This window comes from Dermacentor andersoni, chromosome 4 (assembly GCF_023375885.2).
Source record: "Dermacentor andersoni chromosome 4, qqDerAnde1_hic_scaffold, whole genome shotgun sequence".
NCBI lineage: Eukaryota > Metazoa > Arthropoda > Arachnida > Ixodida > Ixodidae > Dermacentor > Dermacentor andersoni.
The window spans coordinates 19,114,540-19,137,997 of NC_092817.1; the positions used below are offsets into that span (position 1 = coordinate 19,114,540).

Genomic DNA, 23,458 nt, shown 5'->3' on the forward strand with positions numbered 1-23,458 from the left:
CTGTCCTTCTCTGAATCTTTTACTCCCCTTTCCCCAGTACAGGATAGCAGTATGGCTCTGTCCTGGTTCACCCAGTGCTTGTCTCGTCTTATTTCTTGCGTTTCGTTTGTGTGTGCGCTGCCCAAGAATGGATAGGATCAAACTCGCCCTCTTTTCAGTCCTTCTACTTCATCCCTCTGTCAGTGAGTTCTAATTTTCCCTCTCCCTCTCTTGCTAACATTATTTCCTCGCTTATTATTGCGTCTACTGAGGTGTGTATAACCTGCAGACCAATTCCTGGCTGTACAGCGCATGTCATTGCGATGGACACGTAATCGAATCGCTTCCAACTGCTGAAACAATATAGCCCGATAACACGCTCTCTCTCATCGAACTTTGTTCGCTAGTCGGTGTCTCACTAATGCGTTGCCTCTTTATTTATTTATACACATACCTCACAGGCTTCAACTGGAGCATTGCGTGAGGGGGGTAAGAGAAACAACATGTAGCGAAAACAGGAGCAAAAAGCATAGCTAACAACAAATCAAACAATTGAAAAAAAAAAGAAAATTGAATCGAAAGACGCCGAACAACATCAAGCAAACGAGGAACAACAACAACACTCTGGACGATCAGAAACGCGCATAGCTCATCGAACTCCTGCAACGAACTGCAAACGCATGTATATTTATAAACTGCTTGCAAGGATAGAGAATGACAGTCAAGTCACATGGTACAAATGAAACGTGGGCGCATAACTGCGGAATCAATTTTTTAATGCCTCTCTAAACGTGTCCAGATTATTAATTTCAACAATGTGGCTTGGAAGATCGTTCCAAGCTGCTATTGCCAGAGGCAATGCAGGTTTGTTAAATGCTGGGGAGCGCTGCTCGTCAGTTGAGTTTCGGCGCTTCACATAAAACAACACTCGTGGAGACGCTGCGCCCGGTAATATCACATTGTCACAGGCCTAACAGGCGCAATACATTGCAAAGGTTCCTGCTGAAATCCACCCGGCGGCCTTCTACGAACGAGCACGTCCACGTGAAAAACCGTGGGTCAAGGACAAACCTGCTTGTGAAGTTTGTCGCGGACGCTGACATAGGTGTGCACCAGCAACGCCCCATATAACTGCACGCCAGTAATTTCCCTGTCCATCCCCAATGACTACAGCCGATAAAGTTGGTCGCACCCAACAACAAAGTTTGATATGGTTTTACATGCCGAAAGCACCTTGCACTATGTACGAAACAGATCACAATGGACAATTAACTTGTGTGGCCTAGTGAAAGAGTTACAGGATAAATCTGGATACCCAATTAGATTGCATATTCAAGTACTGACATCGGGTAATTTCGTAGCATTGATGCCTTTGGTCGACGTTGTCCTGTTAAAGCCGCTTAGCTGGTTCACGAGCCCAATATTTATCGCCGCTCTCGGAAATCTTGATTTAATTTCTCGGTACTATATCCGAACCTGTCGGAAACTTAGTAGTCTGTGCGGGCACTTCGAAGTCTCGGTGATACAGACCTAATCAGTTCAGCCTGGCAGATACCTGAGCCTCACTCTTGTCTATCGATTCGTCGAACTATCTTTTTTTTCTCTGTCTTTCTGTTTTCTCTTGTTTAGAGCGACCATCTGTGAAGTGTTTGTTAAGTACTTATGAACGTAGAAAGCCTATTTTCTAGTCTGCATGTCAGACTATAAAAAATTGGATATTTTTAATTTTTGTTCTCTCTTTTTTTTTAATTGCACATTATTGCGCCGTATGTGCGAGCTGCTAAACAGCGGAAAGGTCTAACTTCACCTACCATCATGCCTCACTCATTTAATAATTTATTGTTGTGAAAAATCCAGGGAGATACTGTAACATTTCCAATAAATAAACGTAACTTGGTATTTCTCAGGTACGGCAGAGTCGTTGCTGTTGTCCACAAAGAATGCCGCCCAGATATTGTCTCTCGTCCCCGCCTGCACCAAATTGTGTGGCAAACCCCCACATAACTGAGACAGAGTATACTCTTTCATGGCCCCATGTCTATTTCTTTCTTTATTGATTTGCATAAATAAATAAATAAATAAATAAATAAATAAATAAATAAATAAATAAATCTCGAAAGTGAGCATCACAGGTGCCATGTTGTTTTTTTCGCGCAGTTTCATCTGATGTTGTTTTCCTCACAAACATCGACTTCTGTTGCTGGCGTCGGATTCGATAGTTGATGAAGCCCGTGCAATGAAGTCCGTGGTAAGCGATTTTATATTGATGGGCTTTAGTGACAGAAGGATGCTTATCTGGGCTTCTTGGTACATATTTTTTTTAATGTGGAGAAAGAGCGCAGGAGCAGAGGCGAGGTGAACATACTTGACGCTATGATTATCAAAATTCATTTACTGCAGATGATGCCTCCTGAATCCTCCGTAGCACGTCGAATGCAATTAGCGAAGTTTCGTTCGACAATTTCTCGTGTTTTTCTCTCAAGTCTAATACTAAGCAGTGCCATTAGGTTTATCTATCGCTGGGGAACGTTTACAGCCGCTAGGTAAGCCTTTACAATGAAGCTCCTGAAGCACACAAGTGATCGACATAAATTGTTACCGCTTCTCTTTCGTTCACTCTCGCCTCCCCATTCCCACGTGTAGGGCAGCAAGCTGCGCAAACGCTAGTTATACTCCCTGCCTTTCCTTTCTTCCTCATCTCTATGTTATAATATACAGAATTTCTCACGTATCGAACGAAGTTGACGGCTGAATCAGGCTTCTCTGCAGCACGGTGCTTCTTGCGGAGAATCCAATGCATACTAAGGCGTTTTGATCAAATAGAAGAGGAGAACGGGCAGGAAGAAAGGCACGGCGTTAATCAGATCTGGTTATCTGATGTTGAGCTATGCACACGAGCCAGGATGCACTATCGAGACGCATCGCGAGTATACAGCTGTATACGTGGATCACTGCCAGAAAAACTCGCAACACCGGCAGCGCAAGACAGAGCTCGTCATACCCCGGATGCTTCTAGGGTTGGTGCGCGTAATATCTCCTCCCTGCACCGATGCTATGGACCGACCACGCCGGCCATCATTTAGCCCCCCCCTCCCCCTCCCCACCACTTTCGGTTGCCTTAACTCCCTTTGGCGGATAAAAAAAGAAAAAGAAAAATGAGGTCATCGCAGGTTCGATTCCGGGAGGCGGCCGCCGCAATTTTTGATGTTGTCGAAGTGGAAAACGCTCGTGTATCGTGCTTTGGACTTGTGTTAAAACGACCCAAGGTGGACGAAGTTAGCCCAGAGCCATGCACTACGGCGTATCGCATAGCACCAGTCTTGATTCTGGTCGTTAAAATCAATCAATCAATCAATCAATCAATCAATCAATCAATCAATCAATCAATCAATCAATCAATCAATCAATCAATCAATCAATCAATCAATCAATCAATCAATCAATCAATCAATCAATCAATCAATCAATCAATCAATCAATCAAGTTACGCTATACTACTGCGCATAAATCTCAGTTTGTGCGAATATGAGGCGCTTTAAATATGGTCCCTGCTTCTACGGTCCTGCATCCCAGATGTGTACACATTTTCTGTAGAAATCTTTATTTTAACTGCCGTAGGGGGCATTTTTATTTGAAGCTTTGTTTATCCCCGATGCGCTGCGCTCGACGTTTGCACGAGTTCGCTGAACAGCGAGTTCTGTCTCACTGAAGTCCGGCTTCGCCTGGTGAATCGCAGCGATAGGATTTTCTACACTGATAACGCGAGTCCGACGCGCTATAAATAGATGACGCGACGCGTTGCTGTCGCCATGCATGTGAACGTCACTAGATTCGCTCATTTTTACAGTCGTGAAGCCCGGCGCGGGCGCGGCTATACATCGCCGTGCACTCTCCGAGCGCTGTGTACCCGTCGTCGTAGGCCGCAGCGCGTCGGGTGCGTGATCGGGGTCAGTCGCTCTCCAAGTGGTTCCTTCGGGACCTATTACACGTTATCACCTGGGCCGAGCGTGTATACGTACCGAGCAGCGTCAGCGCGATGGCCCACCGAAACGTGAGCGCGTCACGAAAACACTTAGCGCGTCGCGTTTGCACGCTACGCACACGCATGGCGTCATGGGAGCTGTTCCGGCACAGGAGGCCTGACCGTCTCTGCTCTGGATTCGCCGCTTTGAACTATTATCTTTGTTCGTGGTTTGTCTATGTTCTTGTCTCCTTCGTGTTTGCCAGCCTTACTACCGCGGCGAGGAGACGCCAGAGGCAACGATGTTTGCCCGGTGCTTTAGCCCGCTGATCGTTCGCTAAGTTGCGAAAGAACGATGGTCATGGGGCGTCGCTCGTTAGCCACGGAGTCTGCAGCACTGTTTCAGACCCGAGTGATGGCCGGGTCGTCGTGACCCTGCCCCATGCTGAATAGTGGTAAAGGCGGAGCGGAGTGCGATTTGTGTGCGAGCTAGTAGACTTGACTTTGTGTTGTGCCGGACGCGCCCAGTGCATGCGGCTGAATGAAAGGGCGAATATTTTATTCGGCTAAATGTCCAGCAGGAAGCACGTATACCTAATAACCGGACGTTATATTTACCGGTATACCGGCGCCTCTCGTATTTACTTCGCGATTGCTATTCGAACGACCTCTAAGCACCAGGGTCATCTCCATAACTTTACTCACGCCATTAACTCAGCGTGGAACTGTTCCATAGTTGGAGTTGCCTTTCGCAGCAGCCTCACACTGTGACTTTCGGTTTATTTGTTCACATGATAATAGTAGCTGCGCGGAAGGTCAATGCCTATGTCATATATTTTTCAGAGCATCGAGACCGTATGAAACAGTGTAGTCGTTCTGAGTCCCTTTCGTTGTGCCTATGCGGACACATTCCTTTCAAGTCTTCCCTTCTCTGTTATTTCCCCCAACTCGGTAGTGAGCACCCAACTCGACAGTTAATCAAGTTAACCATCTTCCTCTCATATCTTACTTTCTTCCTCTTGAAGTATTAAAACGTAAATTTATTTCCATAAGGAAGACAGTTTCTTTTTTATATGAGAGGACGCGATACTTTTTTTTCTGCCACACAGATGACAGCAGACAGCGAAATGATTTTACTCGTTAGCTGATGGAGAGCACTGCCACAATACAGAGCGATACGAAAGAAAGGAAGAATGCCAGGCCTAACGCAGACGTAACATTGCACCATGAAGATAGAGAGAGAGAGAGAAGGGAATAGCAATCAAAGATGCATCCACCTACGTTTCATACAAGCTTCACCGGGAATCTAAGGACGCTGTGCTTAAACGTCTCCGCAAAATTCTGCACACCGCTGAGACATGCGTAATAAGACACTGTAATAATTCGCAATATTTGTTGTGCGTGCCATGCTGGTTACTCAGAGATATACCTAAATGTTCTATACTATTACTAAATTAAGATAAACGCTGAATTTTCTAACCTCATGTAATTGGGTCCTGCAGCAAGCTGGTTACTGCGCCAGTTTGAAACTTGTCTATGCTAAAAAAAGAAAGAAAAGGAAAAACAGAGAAAAGAACTAACATATGCTATCTATTAGAGCTACTGTATGTGGTGGCCATGTAATCTACATGTCTATTTATTATATGTATCCATAGATATACTTTGGTATATAGCCCCATAGACCTGCTCAGTAAAGGACATGACGTCATACAAATCGCTGCCTACCGTTGCCTATACCGCGAACCTGTTGATTCTGGCAGGCGCACGTTATTCAATTGGTGCCGAGTATTTTATCGTTCTGCAGAGAGACTACCCAAGCCGGACACTATTTCAGCCACAAATTTAAGTGGCTCGACGAGAGGTGACAAAAAAAAAAAAGTTTCCTTCTTTTTTCCCTGCCCTTGTGCCGCGCTGGCGACGTCGTATACGTTTGCTTTCACACATGAAGCTTCTTTTTTTTGTATGTGAGGCAGTAGACATAACAAAGAAGAAGAAATAAACTAGGAGACATATACACGTTGTTTACTAGGAATAGCGTAGCAGTAAGACATACGAAATATGTCGCAGCCTGCACTTATAAACTGTACATACAGTACGTTATCAAATTTTGTCCAATCCTGCTCATATTTCACCAACTGTAAAAAAAAAAGTACCCGCTGCACATGGTACCCTGTACCCGCTGCACCCGCAGCACCCGCTGCACATTACATCTGTTCTGCAAATTTTCCCGCATCCAAAACATAACAGAAAACGAGCGTAATTCAACTCATTATTTAGTTTCAGCTCACTTTGTCGCCATCTGGCCCTGTGAAGGATAGTCACGTGCAGGAAAGCTACTAAAGCTTACCATTTTCTTTGTTTTTTCGAGGGATAGTCCCGGTATATTACTTGTCGTGAGCGCCACCAAACCTAGCTGTGCGCTCACCTTGATGAATAAAGAGCAGAATCAGTTTCGCACAAGGCTGATGAGGGCACTGCCCTATCTTCGCAACACGTATACACTTTCGTTGCGCGCTGGTTACCAGTAGTCACAAGAATCTATACACTAGAAAGTTCTAAACAGCGTAACTATTCCTTTCAACAGTGTGAAAGCAACGTTGAAAGTGCCAGCTGTTAACAAATGAAGTCTGTCAACGAGCAGTTATCGAGGCCGAGAAACTCAGTCACCAGCGCTGCGGCAAAATAGCTGGAACACGATGCGCCTTCGCCGCGGGAGCAACGAGCTGCATCTCTGGCCCGACGGCGCACGCCGCCTCCCCCCCTCACTCTGCATCTTGCTGCTGGAACTTTCCTTCCAAATGCATAGTTATCGGCCATAGCACTTCCGCGCGCCGGCCCGGCGAGCCATTCTTTTCGACGGCTGCGTGGAACGGGCTGTCTTTCCCGATTTGCTCGACTCGACGCCATTGTTCTTGTAGTGCGCTTTTCCTCTGTGCTCGGTCTGCTCCACTTCTGGCGTTCGGCGGCTACACCTATAACGCCGCTTACATAGCAACGAGGCTTCAGGCGATTCCCTAGGCGATTCCCGCGATACGTAACCCACATACACGGACGGGAGCCGCATTGGCGTGTCTGTGCGTCTGTAAGGACGCTGGTTTAGGACGCGCGGGATCCATGGGTGATTATGACGGACCCTTTGAAGTGTAGCCGCTCGAGTTGCTCACGCACCGCTTCTCTGAATGAGTTAGGTACATTTGTTGAGACGGAAAGGGGGAGAGAGAAAAGTGCTTTGGTGTACTTATTATAATCTCAATGCGTTCACCTTTGTGTGCCAGGTTGTAGATACTGCTGGCTTGGTGTCAGAAAGTTTATCAGTGGGGAGAGGAACAAAATTATTTTTGATGATACGGCAGTCATCTGGGCGTAGGCAAAGAGGGAAGGCGAAATGAAGTGGTTGAAAGAGCGCAAATAAAAAAAAGAAAGAAAGAAAGAAAGAAAACGATACCAAACTAGGTGGTGCTTTATATGGCGGGAAGATGCAATTTACTCACGGAGAGCATTGTCTGGGGATTGATATCGTGTGAATTACTCTATAGAGTGTAGGTTAGGATTTTATCTCTCCCCTCAATCTTCAAGCGAGGGGAGAGAGAAAAAGAAGGAAATTTAGGGAAGTTAACCATACGCACGTCCCGCGTTTGCCGCCCTGCTGCACTGGGGGAATTCTATGAAAGGAGTAAAAAGAGAGAAAGACGGAAAGATAAATACCACTATTTGTGCGTGCACGTGAAGTTGCAAACTGGGTTTATAAATTGTCCCGCCTACCAGCTTTAGAAGGCGCATGCATTCCGTTGTAATTTCGGTGGCGCTGGCCACAAACAAGTTCGCACTGTCCCTATAGCATCACCAACGGCGACAGAAGTTGCTGCCCTCCGTGCTGATGTAAAATGCCACTGCAAGAGCGACCTCTCAAACGTATCATATTTTGCGACTCTAAGGCAGCACTCAGAGTTTTCAATTTGCTCTACATAGCAGGATTACTGATTGGGGTTATATGAGGTATGAAGGAACCCCCCACAAAGCTTTTGATAAAGGGTATGTCATGTTTCACTGGCTGTCGGGACACACCACCATTGCTGGTAATAACATTGTGACGAGCCGTGACGTGCGCAACGGTCCAAGTCAACGAAGCTGCGCCTCACCACGGCCCTCACGTTCGGCGTGGCGAGACAGTGCACATCCGGGACCCGAAGTATCTGACTGGTTGTTCGCGGCGATCGACGACGTGGTTGGTCTCCTTTGCGCTCGAGTCTGGAACAAAGGGGTGGACGCATCTCACTTCGTGTGCCCGCACAATTTCACCAAGATGTCTACCCGGTCCGCCGATGAAGGAGCTTGAACGGTTCCGATCTAATATCGAAAACTTAAGCTTATTTCCGGGTTTCGGACTACGACATGCAGTTGTTGGTCTTCTCCCAATCTCTAGAACTGCCGTTTGATGAGTACACTGGATGCTTATTAGTCCCATAGTAAATTTCCCGTTCTGATACTACATTCCTGTGCCGCCTCTGGCTCTTGGTGACATTTACAAAGGTGTACTCGTTATACTTATAGGATGGGTGGCACACTTATGTACAACTGTTACGGAAGCGAATATGTTATTGAACAAGCAACGTGGACCTCTCTGACCAGCATTAAACCGGCTCGATAAAATAACGTTTTCGGAAGCTCCTTTATGACTTGGAAACTTCAGAACTTTATTTCCAACAATTGGTTTGTGTCCTTCAGGTGAAAACTGTTGCAAACAGCTAGAAAGTGTCTACCGGCCCTTCATGACAGCACGACAGTCCACGTACAGAAAGAAAAGCGGAGGCCCTTGGACCATGGCCATGGGCGTCGCTGGCGCAGAAAGCAACGAGACCGTTACTACAGTATATATACCTCAAGTCAAAAGGTTGCTGCGGCTGTTTCATATGATGGAAGCTCCATCTCTCATGGGAAGCTCCAATGTGAATGAAAGCTCCGGCTGTTTCATGTTTAGGCATGCCTGATGTTGCTACGACCGCTATGGTATACTAGCTCGTTGGCTACAACGGTGTGCATGCATATACTTTGGCAGGTTAGTGCCTGTTAAGTGACATTTCAAGAGTAAAGCTGTTTCTCACAATGTGAAAGGTACACTAAAGAAAAATATAAGTTTAGCTGTTTTAGTAAATTACCCTGCTACAATATCGAAAAAGGCGCTCTTACTCTGAAAACTGAATTAGTAAGCCAGAAAAGACGCAAGAACGAAGGGTGCGGGTAGCACCTTGAACGTTCCCGCACCAGCTTGCTGTGGCGTCATAAAGGTTTACGGCGTCTGCTCGGGCCTAGTTGATATCTTATTGGTCGGAAGGGACTACATTGCATTCTAAAGCTGCCCGAAGACTGAACTTAACAAGCTTCTAGAACATTTACCGTGTCATAACGGCCCCAATACAAGAAAATAGTTTGAAATTCATAGCGTCACACTCCAGTGCATGCACTCAGAAACCCCAGTGAACGCGCATGCACGGTGAATTAGGAGCAAAACTACACAAAAATGCAGATTTCACCATTATTTTGTCCTTTGATAATCAATCTCCTACTCGAATGTAACAGTAATAGAGTACCGAAGAATACTTTAAACTGATTCGGCGTTTCTTTGTAGTGCCCCTTTAAGAAAAGGGTGAGGAAAGAGGTGTGCGGGTAGTGTTTACGGCTCCCAATAAGGTAAGGATCCTTTTGGGAGCAAGTTATAAGAGAGAGAGAGAGAGACGTCAATTGATCGAAACAGTGTCCCAAACGAGGCCCGGTATCATCCTGAGGTGGGAAGGTTCCTTAGTCCAGGAACCCTCTGGCTTCGACTGCCCTCTTAGCCCTGGCGACGAGTTGTCGTTGATCTTCCAGGTCCCCGAGGGCGAGCTTGGTCTCCCACGTTTCGAATAGCTGGTCTTCGTTTGCTTGTGCTCGTTTCGTATCCGTTTCTGGCTGCATTTCGCTGCCTTCATGTCACGGACATTCCAGGAGCAAGTGTGCCAGGGTGTCGGGTACGTTGCAGAGTGGGCAGAGGTAGCCGTGGAGCGTCGAATAGAGGCGGTGCGTTATCATTCCGTGAGTGTACGTGTTACTTTGTAGGCGTCGGAGGATCATGCTTTCTTCTCTGCCGACTTATGGGTGCGGTAGAGCGTGGACCCGGCGCTCGAGCCTGTAGTGTTGCAATATCGCCGAATAGTTTGTGGGTACGGTCTCCGCTTCCTCTACCGCGGTTCGGAGAGCGCGTGGGACGAAGCGAGCACGGCTGACGTGTTCGCGGGCAGCGGCGTGAGCCGCTTCGTCCTCCTCCAGTCTCCGGGTGTCCACATGTCCCTCGAGTCCGGGTACCCACTAGTCTCTCGTGTCCGGATACCTACGTTACGAAGGCGTACGGGAGCAGAGTTCTTCGTCGTTTTAGCATCTTGAGTGTATCGGCCGAGATGCGGCCTCTCGAGAAGTTTCTACAGGCGGCCTGAGAATCGGTGGATACAACCGCTGCGTCTGTGCGTGGGGTAGTATCGAGAGCAACTGCCGCTTCTTCAGTTGTGTACGGGTTGCGTGCCTTGATGGTTGCCGATGCCAACTCGCAGCCGCGAGTCTACGACGCTGAGAGCGTGCGTGTTTCGATGCGGATACTTGGCCGCGTCGCTGTATACTGGGCGGCCGGGTCTTGCTTGAATCTTCGTTTGATGGTGTCGGCTCTAGCGTGTCTGCTACTCCTGTGGTATATGGCATGCATGTTGCGCGGGACACATGCGATACAAAGGGACTCTCGAGCGTCCGAGGGGATTTCATCTTTCTTGTCCGCGTCTGACGTACGTCTCGCTGCAGTGTAGTACTGATCTCCCGGTTGGCGTGAGCTTGAGTCTTTCCAATTGGCTATTCTTGTGCCCTTCGGCTAACTCTTGCCCCGTATTGTGAACACCCATCTTAAGGAGACGTGTAGTGGAGGCCATGCGGAGGGGGGGGGGGGGGGGGAGAGAAGTCTTAGGGTGGCTTTGATTGCCTTCCTTAATATGATGTTGAGCTTTTCTATTTATGCGTTTTTTGAAACCAGGTACGGAGCGTCGTATGTGATACGGCTGGTGAGCAGTGTTTGTATCATTCTTAGCATGTCTTGCTCCTTGAGCAGGACAACAATCCCGTAAGTCGACACTATACTTTACTTGGACTCCACATCCACAAGGACGGATCGGGAGCGGCCAGCCTATCGAGACTACAACGCACCCTTTCGCAACTCAAATACCTCTTCAAAAGGATCTCAAGCCAAAGTTATAATGAAAAAGAAAATGCTGATCAAGACTTTGGGAAAGCGCATGAACAATGGATACCTGAAATGTTGTGATCATTTCGTGTTTTATACTATAGACCTATACCTTTGAGCTGGAGTGCAGGTTACGTGAAGACAAGCGAGCCCTCATTCCACGCAGGGCGCTGGCACAAGTTCGCGATAGTCTGCCCAGAACTTAGGCACCAGTTCTGGGAACAAGTTCGCCCAGTAACGAGTTAGATTCGTGACTCAGAGTTGTGACACTGACAGGTTTTTCACTGTCGCTACAACGTGACAGTGTACTTACGTTTCTCATAATTTGTTGTCGTGACTGAGCAGCGCTCACCTTCGGGCTTTTATTTATTTATTTATTTATTTATTTATTTATTGCTGCCAGAGTTACCTATAGAAAGCTAACATCGGGCATGAAATAGATGGAGCTGAGTTATTCGAAAACCAGGCGCATAACGCCTGGCATACAACTATTATGCCGAGAAACAAGAAGAGTTAAGAACGATAGCTGCAGTGATAAAAGCAAAGCCTAGTGGGCAACAATAACTACACAAAAGAAAAAAAAAGCTCATTTTTACTCGAAGAAAACCAAAAACGGTGACCTTCATCTATTTTCCACGCTTTTGCTGATACACCGAAGAATAAGTGTGCAATTCTAAGCATTTCTCTTTAAATGGCTTTGTTGATTTGAAGATAATTTTTTTAGCAATGCTCATTCGGACAAAATGCCATTTGTAGAATGAAGTCGATTTTCACATCTCTCCCCTCTCTCTGTAAATTGCGCTTCAACCGCCTTCAAGAGAGGCATGCCTATTGCCAAGGAACTACAGGGAAGGAATAGTATGAAAGGACGCCCCACGAAGGCCGCAGTATTCAACGTGGCTGGTGTTCTGCCTTGACTTAGCGGGAAAGCAGTGGGGGAGGGTATACGCTCTCGTGAACGGCGAGACGGGAGTGTAACACGGCAACCCGTTTGCAACACCTCCGCTCGCTTTCAACAGCGCCTGTGTCCCGACATTGCTTAGGTCCTCGACTCGACCATTGTTCCGCAATGGGAGCCTGACCACTGAAACGACACCGGTCAATCTGAAACCGACGGACGGTTTGCTTTTGGTAAACGGAGGGGCGGTGCTAAGCTGAAACGTTTCTCGACGCCGTGTGGCTCAGTTTTGTGCTTGGGCCAGATCAAGTTCGTTGGTTTAACGTATGCAAAGATGCCAATAAACAGATACATTATTTGAGAACTGGGTCGCTGGCAGAGGTATAAACGTATCTATTCAAATAGGGACATCAGAGCTTGCTTTGAACTGAATATTGGCCTCGACGCGTGCCCCTAAAAATGGCAGTTGCACGTTTAGACCGTCAGCCAGGCAAACATCTCCAGCTTTTGTTAAAGAGAACCTCTCATCTCTCAGAGCCTGTTTTCGGCTCCATCGATAGATTTACAATAACTACGATGGATTCGAAACATCAGCCAGGCAAACAGTCAAAGCACAATCAGCATTAATTTCAGTAATCTCTGACTTCGCGACAGCCTAGTCATACTAAGCCGCATACATATATTGAAGATTGGTATAAATTGTATAGCCTCACTGCTTGCTCAGAAAATTGTCCGTCTATCTCCAGTGTGGAAGCAGGTGCAAGCGTGAAATGATTTATTTCAATATCATCAGCGCACATGATTCCTTGCATGCTTACAGTATAACGCTGCGGGTTCCATGGCTATGGCTTCCAGTTCCTCGTGTACGCATTAAAAATGCAGAAAGAAAGTAAGGCCTGTGAACCCATGAAACTTCAGCGGTATTAAAACGAAATAAAACAAAGGTTAAAAAGGAAACATTAATGGGAAACGTATTAGTGGATTGCTGTTGCACTTTGGCATGTGTATGAAAGATCGCAAATGCAAAAATAGTAGCTTACAATACCGTATTGAAGGTTCTGCACAATATGTTTACATTTGACATGAAGTAGCGAGACATAAACGAATAAAGCACTTCTGCGCTTAGTAAAACTGGCATCCTGTCAGAAGCTGCAACAAAGCCACCTTGGCTCGTAGACCTCTTTCGTCACACTTGTAATGATGGTATGTAGCTAAACGATGTATAAGATGTGCGAACTGTCGCTCTGCGTTTCGGGAACCTCCGTAAAGCCATGGTGATAACAAAATACCAAAATTTGGCTCCCTCACTTCACGCCCCCCCCCCTTCACACTCTCTCTCTCACACACACACGCACACACACGCACACACACGCGCGCACACGTATATGCACACGCAAAAACACACGCGTACGCGAACGTACGCGTACCTAGGCGCAGACGCGAAAGCACACAGGTTTGCGACCATTTGAGCACTGTACACGTACCGGCTGGAAGCGTGGCCCTCGGCAACGGTTTGGGTCGACGAAACGCCATTGTTACAGCGCCGCCAGCCCCCACCCCCGCCCATTACCCTTTACCGAGTCACATCTCGAACCCGTTCGCATTTGTCACGCGGGCCGCCGCTCTTCGGCCGAAGCCGCGAACGCGCGCGATGAACGGCCTGCCCTTCTGCTGCGCGCCCGTAACACCGAGTGTGCGGCGCTAACAGCATCCTCCCCCATCTTGAGAAGCATTCTTCGCCGCCGAGCTCCCGCGGTGCGGCGCGCTTTCTCGAGTGGGTGACAAATTGCGTTCGTTCGGCCCGCCTTTTCTCGCTGCAATGTTTGTCCACAGGCTCAGTGCGAGCCTATATGCGTGTGGGTTAGCCATGTGTACCCTTCGTGAGGGTGGTTATTTTTGGGTGCGGTGTGTGCGGGGACACCGCGAACCGAGCTATTCCTATACGGCTGCGGGATTGCGGGACTTGAATTGAGAAGCGCGGCTGGAGATCCCCCGCGTCGGCTCCTGCGTGCGACATGCAGCACACAGATGGAGACGTGTAGGCAATCAGAGCGAAAGTAGCTCCGCCGAAGCGCTGCAGGCTCGGATTGAGGGATTCGTGGCTGCAGGTATACGCTCGGATAAAGGGATCCGCCGAGACGCGCCGACGTGTCTCTCGGCCTTCACAAGGAGGGTACGAAACCACTGTTGCTTTCCTGTGCTAGATAAGTCGTCGATATATCACTCGCGACAAGAGATGGTGCAAGTGGTGGAGAGAAAGAGAGTGAAAAAGGAAAGAGGTTGACGGAAAGATTGGGGACCGCGTTCTGAACATTGTGCGTGTCTCGCATGTATACTACGAAGGGCCTCGATTTATTTCTTGAGGACGTTATAGTTGGGGCAAAGAACTGGTCTAGTATGTTTGTCTGGTGACAGGAAGAGAGAGAAAGAGCCGCTTTATCGAACCCTGAAGCGTTTTGCCTGGAGGAAAGCTTAGATATATAGCGTCTCCAGATGGGCATGATGAAAAACGAATATATATATATATATATATATATATATATACATATTTTTTTTTAAGAAGCCAACAAACGCTGACACCAAGGACAACATAGGGGAAATTACTTGTGCTTAATAAATGAAATAAAGAAACGATAAATAAATGGTAATTAAAGTGGATTAAACGGCGCCGTGGTAGCTCAATTGGTAGAGCATCGCACGCAAAATGCGAAGGCTGCGGGTTCGGTTCCCACCTGCGGCAAGTTGTTTTTTCATACACTTTATTTACCATTTATTTATCGTTTCATTATTTCATTTATTAAGCACAAGTAATTTCCCCTAGGTTGTCCTTGGTGTCAGTGTTTGTTGGCTTCTTATGATACGACGAAAAAAAATCGGGCCCCTCGGTTAACCCCCTTTCCTCTCGTTTATATATATATATATATATATATATATATGTGTGTGTGTGTGTGTGTGTGGGGGGGGGGGGGGGGGGTGTCACGTACTCTGCATGACCATTCGTTTTTCATCATGCCCATCTGGAGACGCTATATATCTAAGCTTTCCTCCAGGCAAAACGCTTCAGGGTTCGATAAAGCGGCTCTTTCTCTCTCTTCCTGTCACCAGACAAACATACTAGACCAGTTCTTTGCCCCAACTATAACGTCCTCAAGAAATAAATCGAGGCCCTTCGTAGTATACATGCGAGACACGCACAATGTTCAGAACGCGGTCCCCAATCTATATATATATATATATATATATATACACATACAGGGAGTGTTTCGTATCGTTTTACGTTAATATAGCATTAAAATGCCTGCATCTCCTGCCTTCATGTGGAATTTCCCTGCATTTTCGACACAACCTTCAACAGCCACATTTTGCCAGTGCTGATATGGCAATTAAGAAGGATTCAAGTTCATTAGCACACAAGAAAAATGAATGTTTATGCTTTGCGGGTCAAGGAAATTCTGGCTAACACAATGTAAACAGATGTATTCGGCTGTGATCGCGAAGCCCGGAATCCCTGGAAGAAATTGGTAAGAGGACGCATACCACTTACAAATATCGTTAACAAATACTCTTATGTATTTACCTTCTGATGACTTTATGCTGACAGAATTGAACATCATTTTTGCAAAAGAAAATGAGAGTACTGTAAAAAAAAAGAAAGTGCAGCGTCGTTTAAGACACTTTGACAGCCTGACAAGAGACTGAAATTGCGGCGCAAGTAAAGCATTGAATGTAGGCGTTGAGCGAGATCTACTGAGAGAATCGCCGTCCGCCATATTGGCTTTGTTGTGGCCTGTCAGTATGAATGCAGGGTTATCATTGCAAATTTTTATGTATGGTATCGTCGTGCAAATTCTCATTTTTCGAATAGGCAAGTGGGTGGCACGTAAAGATGGCCGCTTGTTTGGCGTATTCGAGTGCAGCTGGCAACGGGATCAGAAGGGCCCCGGAGATGCCCGGGCACGTTCACTGGATCTGAAAGCAGCTCACAATTGAAGCGTGTTTCACTGATGGCAATATACAATGACAGTCGAAGTCATGTCCAGAAAGCTAAATTTGCTTACGGGACGCTAGACGAAGACAAATTTCACCATCAATTCACAGATTCGCAGTTTTTCTTGCTTTTCTTCTCAGTCTTTCATTGTGCCTGTCTTGTTTTTTCTTTTTTCTTTTTACTCTTACAAAACAAACCTTCACAGATCTATGCCACTCTTGTCTTATACTCTTTTACATGGGTCGAAATCGATAGTTGGTAGGCTGTCTGCCTTCCTTACGCCTCGATTCATTTCCGAATGCATTCACATAGGCTGGAAAGTTATTGTGACATAACAGCGAAGACAATAAGACGGGCGCGCATTTAGTACAGCGATGATATTCTTGAGCACGAGACGTCCTTTCATATGCGTAAAATCCCCGCAGGCGCTTTCTTGTTTTCTTCTAAATTATTTTAATCATGTTATTGTATTTTCCTTTTCTTCTGGGCGCGCATATGCTTTCATGAACAATGCCGATAGGCAGATATAGAGCCGGCCGAGCACGACGGAGGAATTATCGAATATTCTCTCGCATGCGTGGCGTGCATAACAAATGGCAAGATGGTTCTGTTGTCTGTGACTTAAATTTGCGGTCTATCATGTGGGCTTTCATTCCTAAGCATATACGTATGTTGGCTTTAGGTCATGGCGCGAAACGCTATTGTGAATTGCGGATCGTTTTGTCTCTTGCCGCGCCCGAAATGTGAGCCCACGCTTGCTGTAGTTTCTCCTTGCCTGTCATAATCATGCCTTTGTAGTTTGGCAAGTTGAGTTTCGAACTAACTACTGCGGTTCATCGCAGCTAAATGACTTACGTGCTGTTTCACCGGGGTTTCTACGAATACTTTAGGGGATGAATCAATCAATTAATCACTTAATTAACTAAATAACGTATTAATTACTTGCTTACATAATTAATTATTTTGGTAATACTGAATTCTTTGTTATACCGGCGCACCAGAAAGCTACGAAGCAGAACACTAGGTGCAAAGAAGCCGATTGTTGATACGATGACGACGAGGAAGACCATGATGATGGTGTTGATGAATGTTAGATGTATAGATACAGATATAGGAGAACGAGAAAGAAAACCTGAAAGGCCACTTTGTGGATACCCCAAAGTCTGAAGATTCATTGTAGGATGAGGTTTGACAGGATGTAGAATAGGTCGGTTGGTTGGTAGGTTAGTTAGTTAGTTAGTTAGTTAGTTAGTTAGTTAGTTAGTTAGTTAGTTAGTTAGTTAGTTAGTTAGATAGATAGATAGATAGATAGATAGATAGATAGATAGATAGATAGATAGATAGATAGATAGATAGATAGATAGATAGATAGATAGATAGATAGATAGATAGATAGATAGATAGATAGATAGATAGATAGATAGATAGATAGATAGATAGATAGATAGATAGATAGATAGATAGATAGATAGATAGATAGATAGATAGATAGATAGATAGATAGATAGATAGATAGATAGATAGATAGATAGATAGATAGATAGATAGATAGATAGATAGATAGATCTGGATCTAGTAAATTCGTCCAGTTGGCTACACTGCACTGAGAGAAGGCAAAAGTGGAGGAAGGGATTAAAAGAAAGTCACTGCGATAAGCAATTACCTCGGCTAGCCCACGCTTGCGTCACGTCGAATTCTTGTATTTCCTTTTTAAGCAATATGTACTACAATCACGCATAAATAAGAACGCCTACCTTAAACTGCTGTCGTGCATCTCACATCGGCTTGACCACATGTTTAAGGTAAAAAAAATGACGTTTATAGTACGCTTACGTTCAAGAATTCTTTTTACCCGCACCATCATCGAGTGGAATCTAATTCCCCCTGACGTCATTGAATCTGCCGGCAGCGATGAGTTTTCCATAGCCCTGTGGAATCACGTTTAAATCGTAGTTACCCCTCGTTTGTGCAGCTTTATGTGCATTTCATTTGTATTTTTTATTTGTCTCTGTAAATTCGTTATGTTGATTCTTCTATAGTTATTGCTTTGAACTAACTAACTAACTAACTAACTAACTAACTAACTAACTAACTAACTAACTAACTAATACCTGTGCCACACGGGCCAGGTTAATGCCATTAATAGTTTAAAACATTAAGTTTCTTAATGCCATTATATTTCGATCGCTGCTACACGCGCATACTTAATGACATTAAACGTTGCGATGGCGATAGCTGCAGTGAAACGGTTAAGTTTGCTTGCCAATCGTAATAGAATAAGATAAGTTATCTAGGGAGCAGATGCTTAAGAAATCGCGTGAGAAACATTAATCGACGTATTGTGTGTAGTTTACTTCAGGAATGTCACTGTTGTACCAGCCGTAAGCTGTTTGAAGCCAAAGCTAGCTCGACGGTTAATCCATAGCGTAGCCAAAGCGTTGAAATTGGTAATATGGCGCTCACAGCTTCAAAGCTCCCAAGCAGCGGTCCTGAAGAATTTGACCATGTGCTCCAGTTTCTTCTGGCGTATGTGCTCCTTCGAGCCAAACATCGTCGAATAATTCGAAGGCTTCAGTATGAGGCCAACAAGGCAAGGAGCCGCCGCCGTGCAAACGAAAAGCTTCTCCTGGATAACGCGCTCACGATTAGTGCTCGAGCCATGCTTAGCGGCAAGATTGCCTGCTGATCTCTACGAAAATAAAGAGCTCATATTAAAAAGTGAAGAATATATTAGTTGTTTTTATCTACAGGTTAGCTTAATATCGTCAGAATGTGGTCACCACGGCCGTGGCGGGGACGTTGGAAACGAGCGTATACGCATTCGACGGCCAAGTGAGTTGTAATTATTGCAAGAGCGCACTGCGCCGCGAGAAACAGCAATTTCTTAAAGAAACTGAAGAGTATATTAATTGTTATTCACTAACAAACCGTTTAGTCTCGTCAGAATGTGGATACATTGGGAACGAGAGTACAGATTTGATGGCCAAGTGAGTTACGAGAACGCATTACGTCGCGAATGGCATTAAGCTTTAATGCCATTAAGCATGTCCGTGTGGCACCCCGCGAATGACATTAAAGTTTAAGGCATTAGCCAGTTAATGTCATTTTGTGCGCCCGTGGGGCAGGACTATAACTAACTAACTAACTAACTAACTAACTAACTAACTAACTAACTAACTAACTAACTAACTAACTAACTAACTAACTAACTAACTAACTAACTAACTAACTAACTAACTAACTAACTAACTAACTAACTAACTAACTAACTAACTAACTAACTAACTAACTAACTAACTAACTAACTAACTAACTAACTAACTAACTAAATAAATAAATAAATTCAAGAGTTCATGTGCATTGGAGTTGCTGACATTTTGGAAGTGCTTTGTCACAGATGGTCGCTCAGTTCGGTTACCTTCAGGAATCGAAACAGCGCTTTTGTGGCCTTCTGTAGCGGGGTTGTGTGAGACCATGGTTCTAACATCTCGTTCACTGAGATACATATTCCGGTTTAACCAGCTAGAGGTTCACATAAAGACTATACAGCCAGTCACTGAGGTCCGTCGACTTCGGGAACTGCAGAAAGGCTAGTGTCGCTTTTGAAATGAGACGCACATACATGGCAGCTGGCCGGGAAACTGTTCCTGGAGAAAGCCGCCCCAGATCCGCCTACGCAGCGTGTTTACAGGACTGCAGCAGGTGCCATGAGAAAGAGAGCAACGCTCATCCTTTCACGCAGAATGCTTCGCCGAGGCCCGCACACCGCGTTCGTATTGATCCCAGGTAATGCACCGCGGCGAGTTTCAATATTGCAAAGGAAGAACTGACGCGCACATTGATTCGACGTATGGCACATGCTTCTTTCGAATCGGCCGAGGACTTTTGAAGAAAGGGCGCGCGTCCGTTTCTGCCGCCGCCCCCCCCCCCTCCCCCCACGCCCCTCCGCGACTTCGGCTGCGCGCAGGCGAGGCCGGATGACGGAGGCGAGGCTCATACCGCATCTCCGCGCGTTTTACTCGCGATCAAAGCTTGAGTCACAGCTTGAGCCACAGACTAAAGCGGTGAAAGGACGGAGAGTTGGGAAAGCTGGTATAACTGCTTTTTTTTTTTTTTCACAAAAGCTCGAAACAACAAGACACAAAGACAAAGAAGGCCACGGGACAAGTGCCGTGCCCTTTGTTGCTTGGCCCGCGGCCTTCCTTGTCTTTGTGCTTTGTCACTTTGCACTGTTGTTACAAAACAAAGTTGAAGTTGCAGGGGGAAAGAGTCCTACTGTGACATAGAATTACCAGCTCTTTTGTATAAAAATTTGGGACGGTCAAGGGGTAGGGGGGTAGGGAAGTGAGATTTATTTGCCACCCTACGAGCGAAAAATTGCATCTTTCGGGGATTAGCTTGATTGCCTCCAAACAGTAATCGTCATCCATCTTGTGTGTCATTCCCTTGTTTAATTAACGCTGCGCGCCCGGTGTACTTTCAGGTCACGAATGGCATGCGCGTATTAGCCTTACATAGCGTCCTAGACGGAAAACTTTTCATTCCCGCTTGCAATACTGCTTTCCGTAATCATTCTTGGTGATCGTGGAAATTGCCACAATTAAGGCGGAAGTTCACCTTCACAGTGATCTCAACTACAACGTGCTTCACGTGCCATTTGATTCTCTCGTCTCTCTTCAGCATAGCGAATGCTCTCTTCGCTTGCGTCTTCGTTCCCACCCAGTGTCCATCCTCTCCCCATTAGTGCGTACTGTACATAGTGCAATAACAACGAACGTACACCAACTAGCCCAATTCATAGCTGTGTTAACTTCTGGGTATTTTTACATATATACCCAATCACGATGTCATTATTTATGCGCACGCTGTATTGGGGGACCCCGGATTATTTTCGACCACCTGGAGTTCTTTACGTTGTACCTAATTTAAGCATACGAGCGTTTTTGCATTTTGCCTTCAGCGAAATGCGGCCGCCGTGGCCTCATTTCCGTTGTTTGTGGCCTCCCTACTCTTCTCCCACCAAACCACCGATCGCTTTTTACTAATCTCTACTGCGGACATGTTTACCTTACACCTACTATTCCTGAACCAAAGGGCCCCAAGGAGACCAGCTGAGCCAAAACAGACAGCTGGATATCTTCACATTCTAATAAAACATATTCCGTCGCTTCCCCAGCTTTACTGTAGCGAGCACATGATTCTTCTTTCTTGGTGTACCTCGCTATATATGTCTAAAGCATCCTCATTTCGTTTCGAAAAGTAAACTGCTTCCATTTGAGTTATCATAAATTGTTTCTTTCCTGATTTCATTTTTACCTCTTAGGTAGTTACTCACAGCATATTTTTTTTTTCCATTGCCGCCACTCAGGAGACTTGTCAACCTCTATGACTTTGCGTTTGACGTTCTTTGTTACCATGTTACTTACTATACCGGTCGCGTACTTGCTGGTAAGGTTCCCAGTTCTCTTGCTCCATCCACTGTGAGTCAACATATTGCCTGTACAACATTCTCGCAACCCATTACTTTCTTTCATATTCCTCAGTCGTTCTTCGAAATCAATTTTACTCTGAGCTTCCTCAAAAAAGTAAATGGCAGCGCCTCTCCTCGACAGAAGCTGTCACTGAGCTTCGTTGACACTCCATGGCGTTCCTTGAGAAGCATAGAGTCTTCTTCAGGCGTAGGGTGGCGATGCGCTCAACTTGGTGTATACAGTTTAGGAACCCTCGTTCGGAAATATTGGGGTTAGTATGTCTCTGTTCTGGGGAACGTGCACGCGTGTGTAAAATGGTGAAAGGGGCAACTTCAATTTCGTGACTGTGTATAGTTATAGTTTCGTGACTGTGTGTAGTTTTGATATATTCTACCTTCCCGATTCTCAACAATTATTAAACAATAACAAACACAGATAGTCCGATGAGGTTCAAAGAAAAACAATTGTGACGACATGGCGCATACCTATTCGACCAGTAATATACAGAAAGGCAGTTCGAATCAGAAAGGTCTTTGGTCTATTCCGCATGGTGGGTACGGGGCGTAGTTGATGATAATCGCAGTCATCATTAAGCGCAGTGCTCTTCCAGTTCACTCTGTGTTCGATTTGTCAACCGGACTACGCTCACCGAGCGTGACAAAGTCAAAAACGCTGTGTGTCGTTTTTATTCTGTGCTCATGAGTATACGTTTCTTTCCACAATTACGTTACGAAATGTGGCTGTTTTTGTGGCTGATTGTACACCTAATTCTTTTCTTTCTGTTCTTTTTTTTTTTTGCAAAAGGTATGCTCGTGATACTGCTGCTCTTTTCCAATTATTTTTTATGTGATACCATTACGTACATGCTGGCATAATGCGCGTTTTCCTTTTGCATAGCATTGCTTTAGGTGTGCGTGTCGAATGTATAGGGATGGTAGGCTAATCGCGCGAAACTACGTTACTCTGGTGTTTGCGGACTGTACGGCATGAATAAAGAGGGAGAGAGAAAGAAAGGCACTGTCTGCGAGAGGACAGCGGGCGCGTGCATTTCAACGTAGCGGTACGCGCGCGCGTCACTCCCTATCGCGTTCTAGTCGACCGATCACTGTATCGCTTTCGTCAAACGAAGCTCGCGGCGCGATGGAGCACGGAGAAAAGGGGGGGAGGCGAGCGACGAAAACGGAGCGAGACGGGGGAGCTCGTGTTCTCGACAGTCAGGTATAGTCCCAGCAAGCGATACATGTTTAGCTGCTCTGCCCCCCATGAACATGGTGTGTGCACGACGTCGCATGTATATGCATGCGCCGATAATATACATGCGCGGCGTCGTTCGCCCGAGAACACTGACGGCGCGCCGAACAGGGCTTCCGCTCTGCCTGCGGCCGCCGCTTCCTCGGAGCGCTGGGAGACCGGGGTTGGCTGTCACTCAAAAGAGACGGCTGCGAGACGCCGCGTGCTGAAAAGCAGCAAGGTATGGCAGCAGCAGCAGCAGCGATGGGATAGCGGCTGAAAAGAGGCGCGGAAGTCTGCGGGGACGCGAAGGAAGGGCAAAAGTGGGGTGGAGGTTGTCGTGGCGCCCGATGCGCCTTTTGGCGTTCTCGCTCGTTCACTCACTCCCAGCCCACGGGCAACGATAGCAGGGCCCGCGTGGCGTGGCGGTGGCCGACGACAGGGAATCGGTTTCAAAGGTGCGGTGGGAGTTGTCCATTAGCATAAACACACGGTCCGCTGGGCTGGACGCGGTGCTTGCTGCGCCTGCATGCGGCTGCGGCAGACAAGCGGCGGGTCTCTCTCCCGCGAGTCGGCGAGGCGATCGATGCTGCCGATCAACATCCAGGTTGTTGTCACGCCTCAACAGGCATCATCGTCTATTCCTCCTTGCTCTCGCAGTCTCTCGTGTACTTCA

The 23,458-nt window shown here is 46.3% G+C and overlaps 1 non-coding gene across 1 annotated transcript; it reads left to right on the plus strand.

Moving 5' to 3' along the window:
- Window positions 1–14,760: 14,760 nt before the first annotated feature.
- TRNAL-CAA (transfer RNA leucine (anticodon CAA)) lies at window positions 14,761–14,833 on the plus strand. Its single transcript has one exon. It is a non-coding gene; the product is annotated as a tRNA-Leu (tRNA).
- The last annotated feature ends 8,625 nt before the right edge of the window (window positions 14,834–23,458 follow it).